Source organism: Lycium ferocissimum, chromosome 1 (genome assembly GCF_029784015.1).
Source record: "Lycium ferocissimum isolate CSIRO_LF1 chromosome 1, AGI_CSIRO_Lferr_CH_V1, whole genome shotgun sequence".
NCBI lineage: Eukaryota > Viridiplantae > Streptophyta > Magnoliopsida > Solanales > Solanaceae > Lycium > Lycium ferocissimum.
This window is the reverse complement of record NC_081342.1, coordinates 149,164-154,993: the sequence shown is the minus strand read 5'-3', so window position 1 is coordinate 154,993 and position 5,830 is coordinate 149,164. Positions and strand designations below refer to the sequence as shown.

General features: G+C 34.8%; 1 long non-coding RNA gene across 1 annotated transcript; it reads left to right on the top strand.

Moving 5' to 3' along the window:
• The first annotated feature begins 4,579 nt into the window (after nucleotides 1-4,579).
• LOC132067725 (uncharacterized) lies at nucleotides 4,580-5,830 on the top strand. Its single transcript, XR_009417211.1, has 2 exons — nucleotides 4,580-4,804; nucleotides 5,497-5,830. It is a non-coding gene; the product is annotated as an uncharacterized LOC132067725 (long non-coding RNA).

Sequence of the window (5,830 nt, the reverse complement as noted above, 5' to 3'; positions counted from 1 at the left end):
TCCATGGTAGAACTAATGGTATTTTTCAAACCCGGATAGAAGTTTTAGATTCTATCAAAGATATAAAGACCTTTTTTAAAGGCTTTAATGATTTCAACGAGGCATTAGACTATGCTAGAGGAGTATTGGGACCAAACTATTATATTTCTCCGGCTCTCGAGACAAAATCCGGATAGAACCCCTCGGTACAAAATACAAAAAGACACGGACAAGGTGATTTTTTGCTATTCTGCACACTCTACTATATGGCCGAGACCGTCGAGAAGACTTAACCAGCGAGAAAGAGACACTCATCCAAGAAAAAATGAAACTCTTGGAACAAGCAAGATCATAGAACAAAGACTACAAGCGAGTTAAGTTTGAATTAGTACAATCCCGAGAGTTCTCCATCTCTTTCATCAAATGCTCGATCCTTTCCCGACCCAAAAACTCGTGAAATATAAACTCACTCATTGTAAAATAGTGTTAAGTTTTTAATAACTACTAGTGTGAGTAGTTTTTTTGGGGTTCCCCGAAAGGGAAACCCTCTCCCCTTCTTCAAACCATGTAAGTTTATTTACTATATTTTCTGTACTAATCTCCCTATTATGTAAATTATTTTGTGATTATTATGTTTAAGTAATTACTTCTTTATCATCATGAATTTGTTATTCTTAGTATATGGTTATTCTCTTAACTTCTTAATAACCTCGATGAATTAACACAGTAAATTCCTAGGTTTTAGGAGGCCGTTTTAATGTCAAATGATAAAGGATGATGTTGGCCGTGGTTACCGGTGTGGTTAATCTAAACGGCTATTAAGAACAAAGGTTAAGAGAAAGAAATGAACGGTATAACAAAATTCGTGACTGGACAAAGTCCAGATTAAAAAAAAAAAAGTACTGTTCATTTACTGTTCGAAAATAAAAATAAAAATTTGGGAGATAGACAGAAAATTAGTTATAACTACATGATAAGAAGAAATTTGGGAGAGAGGAAGTACCGAGTAGGATTGTTAAAAAATTATTTAAAAACAACTTTAATTTTCTGCATTGTCCTTTGAACTTTTCTTATTGAAAAATTTACTACCCTCCTTATATATATATATCCACACTCATGTCAGATGATACTCATGTTCATGTTCAGCTTACAGAGACAGTTTCAGTTCTATTATTTCCATGTGCCATGCTTATTTCATTCAGTTGCTTTACATACTAGTACAATTCGAATGTACTGATGTCCCTTTTTATTTGCTTGGGGGCATGTATTTCACGATGCAGATTTGCAAGATGACAGATCAGCTCGTTAGGACCTTTGTTCGTATCAGTTTTTTTGGTGAGCCCCATCTCATTCTAGGTTTAGTCAGTATTTATATTTCATATTAGTTTTGCAATTAAGGGATGCCGAGATTCATGTCCTGGTAAACAGTTTAGCAGTCAGACTCATGTCAGAGGTTTCATTGACTAGTCAGTTATGTCATGTCAGATGTTCAGAGTCGTATACCCAGTATTGGCTCAACATTTATTATATTTTCAAATTATTTTTGCATCATGTTTAAACAGTATTTTCATTAGTATTATGATAACTCATGTTATTCAGACTATCCATGTTTTAAAGTTATATTCCGCATTCAGTTCATGCCCCATGTTGATTCAGCAGGCCATGTGGTTCGCTCAGTCTCATGCAGTTAGACAACGAGTGCCGTGTTATGCCCAAGCCATGGTTCGGGGTGTGACAGAATTGAAAGGTTACTGTAACACCTCGTATCTTAAAATAAAGGTTAGACTCGTATCGTTAGAGTTTCAGAGGAAATTTGAAGGTTTGAACGTTTTAAGAAAGTAATTTGGCGGCTACTTCGGCGACCCATAACACCTTAATTCGTTAGGAATTTGGAAAAGGTTCCCAATGAAAGTTGTAGTACATAGAAATACTTTTCCAGGCATATAAGGATCAGGCCAATTGGAGTCTGGATCAAGGAGATATGATCGTCTCAATATGGCTAATAGAGGGGTGCTCAGATTCGATAGAATCGGCTAAAGTTTCAGTAGGTCTGACTTCCAGCCCGATTTAGGGAAAATCTGTTAAGAATTTGAGAAATCGTAAAACATAGAAGTTGTATCCCTTTGAAATACCTTTCTAACGCTATATTATGGAGGTTAATAGGACATCTCTACAAAAGGTTATGGCCTTTTTACTGAGAGCAGTCCGGCTAGCCAAAATCCTCGCGAGGCGAGGAAGGCAGACGAGGCGAGAAAGTCAGGCTCGCCAAAATCCCCGCCTTTGGCCTCACTTTACTGGTTTGTGGCGCCCCCGGATGGCCTAGCGCATCTAAATTCTCTCGAAGCAAGGCCTAGGGACGAGCCAGGACTTGTATAAATACAACACTTAGATTCTAAAAATCAGTTTTGCACATTCTTCAAGCCCTAGTACGAAGTTCTTCTCTCCCTACCATTAAAATACACCAACATAAGTTTATTCTAATTATTCCAAGTGAATTCCAACATATATTCATGAATATTAAATAAGAAATCATTGCTCTTAACCTAGGGTTTTCAAGAAAACCCATATTCAAGGTTTGAGACACAAGCTTTTAGGATTCTTCTCAAAGTTCAGACTTTTATTGTGGATTGTGAAGCAGTTAAGGTGTGTGAGGCTAACTATGTACGTTAGGGATCGTTTATGCTTCTCCCTACGCCTTATTCTACATATTTATCGGTAATTTGACTTAAAATACAGTTTAGCCCTAGTTTCTTGAATAGTTGTAGAACTGTTGCCTTTTAGCGTTATAGTTTCAGAATTCGTTCATGGTGATCACTTTGAATATCATGAATTCAGTACGTAATCATTATAAACTTGTGTATTAACATCACATGAGTTTCAGTCAGTATATAATCAGTTATTTGTTTAAGTTCCATAATCAGAAACAATTTTCATGCTATCAGCTATAGCCAGTCTCAGTCTTGTAAATTGTTTAATGTTGAACACCTGTATCTCTATTTTTGGGCCCTAGGCCACAGTTTATGCATACATATTGCTTGGGCCTGAGGCCACAGTTTTTGTGCACATTATTTGGGCACTAGGCCACAGTTTATATTATACAAGTAATTCTTCATTCAGAACAGGGAGTACTTCAGATTCTTGCTTTCTTGTTTAGTTCAGTTTCAGTTTCAGTACTTATATTTCTTTCTTTCAGTTGCTTCACATACCAATACAATTCAAACGTGGTGATGTCCCTTTTATTGCTTGGGAGTCTGCATCTCGATATACAGGTTGACGATCCAGCTAGCTAGGACTTGCTCGTATCAGCTATTGGTGAACCCCAGTTCCTCCGGGGCATTATCTTGCTTCAGTCTTCTTAACATTTAGACAGTTATCTTTAGAGGCTTCATAGATATAGTCTAGTCAGTCAGGTATTAGCAAACTTTTATGTTTTAGCCTTGTTGGCTATTTATTCAGATATTTCAGATTTAACCTAGTAATTCCGCATTTAACCCTAGTTCTTCCGCATGTGTTAGTCTTATTTCCTTATTATTGCATGTTTTAATATCACATGTTGATTCAGCTAGCCTATGGGTTCGTTCGGTCACATGTAGTTAGGCACCGAGTGCCGTGTTATGCCTACGCCATGGTTCGGGGCGTGACAGTTACCTTTTTCAAACTGCTACTAGTCTATGGGTACACGCGTTGCACGTGTATCCCTATTTAAAAATTCTAAAAATATTATTAAATAATATATGTGGATTATAAAATAAAAAATTAAAAAAATAAGTTCCAAATATTAATGAATGATGGTATGTATAGTGGTTGGAGGTTAAGAAAGCAAAATAAACTTTTGAATTTTGTGGTCTTAAATTAAAGATATGTATAATATACTAAATTTTTTTTTAATTTTGTGGTCTAACAAACCATGTGAGATGTTGAAGTTAAAGAGCTACCAAATTAAAAAATAAATATTTTGTTTTTGAATAATACTAAAAAGGGTCCAAATATGTAATGCTCAACCATTAAGTTAAAGTGAAAATTTACATGAGATATCCTAAAGTGTCTAATTTTACAAACGAAAAAGAGAAGTTTGTTTTTCAAAGCACGTAGTAAATAATTTAAATAATAATATGACTAGTAGCCCGTTTGGATTGGCTTATAAGTTGCTGAAAACAACTTATAAGCTGTTTTCAGCTTTTTTGAGTGTTTGGCTGGCCAGCTTAAAGTCATTTTGTGCTTAAAATAAACCCAAAAAAAATTTGAGTCCGTTTGACTTAGTTTAACTAAAGCAACTTATAAGCTTAAAATAACTTATAGAGCCCGTTTGGATTGGCTTATAAAATTGCTAAAAACGACTTAAAAGCAATTTTAAATTTTTTTTTGAGTGTTTTATTTGTGACTTATAAGCCATTTTATGCTTAAAATAAGCCCAAAAAAATAATTGGGCCCATTTAACTTAGCTTATCTAAAGTAACTTATAAACTGAAAATAACTTATAAGCTACTTTTTTTAAGCCATCCAAATAGGGTCTAGATATTTTTGGGAATTTATCTTTTCATTATCAATCAAATTCCTAAAGTTTATTTAAATTTTAAGTTGGTTAACAAAGAAAAAGAACTTGTTTTTGATATATGACGATAAACTCTGCTGGACAAGACAACTGGTTCACCTCTTCCAAGACTGATAAATGTCAATCAGCCCACTCCTTTCAAGAAATATAATGATAACACCAGCTTCAAAAATAAAAAGGCAAGTATGGAACCTCTACTAGAAGCTCCACTATCCGTTGAGACCCACCACCAACAACTTTCTTCTCTGCTCTGCAATTTTCCATAACGTGCAAGTGGGTCCTTTTTCTTTTTCCTGTATATTGCAGCTGAGGTGATCTAATAGCTATTTTTTTTTTTTTGTTGAAATGTTTGATTAGTGGAATTTATGTCTTGAGGCGATCTGATTTACAAGTATGATTGTATTTTAAATCTTTCAGGTGGCATAAGGTTATAGTTGATTTAACGTGTAACTTGAAACTTGAGTTTGTGTGAATCAAGACTGAAACTTTCTTTGTGTGCATTTATCAGTGAATGGAGAAAAACAAACTCCTCTTAATGATGGTCCTTCATTTCTTCCAAGAAAAAGGCAAATATGGAACTCTCTGAATGATGGCCCTCTGCATTCTTCTTGTTCATTTTCCTCATGTAAATAAAAAAACGAAAATAGATAGAGATAGCTGTGTGAATGGAGATATACATTAGAGAGAGAGAGGATATGGATGAAGAGTGGAAAAACAGATGAGTCATATAGCTAATATATAGTGAAGAAGTGGATGGGGGTTTGCATGGTTGTAACTTGACAGGTAGAAGGGGGTTAAACAGGCCTTTATTGCTTGACACGCAATGTTTGAAGATCTAGAACCTGAGAAGTACCAGTTTTGGATTGCTCAAGGTTTTTTTTAGGTGTCTTATCTTTTTCTAATATCCTTATACTACCATTTCTTGGTGTTCATTATTTGATTTACCGTTGTAATATTTTTTCCAGAATAAACTTCAACACTCAGACAAGGATACTGGAGTAGCTCTGCCAACAGGTGAAGATCACAAGGTACCTCTTTTCTTTGTGAATACTGAAGATTTGAAAGATACTAAAAACTAAGTACATGAGATTCTCTTTCTATTTGTGGTTTGTTGTATACTATCCCATTAAAAATGTATTTGTTGATGTGAGAGTTAATCAGACAATTATATACATCTTATTAATAGTTAAAGAAGAACCACAAATATATTTTCAATATATTGGTGTTCCATTATTTTGGAACGTTCACTCTACTACCGTCACTAACGCGAATGGAGTAACATTGATGAGCTAAAGCATC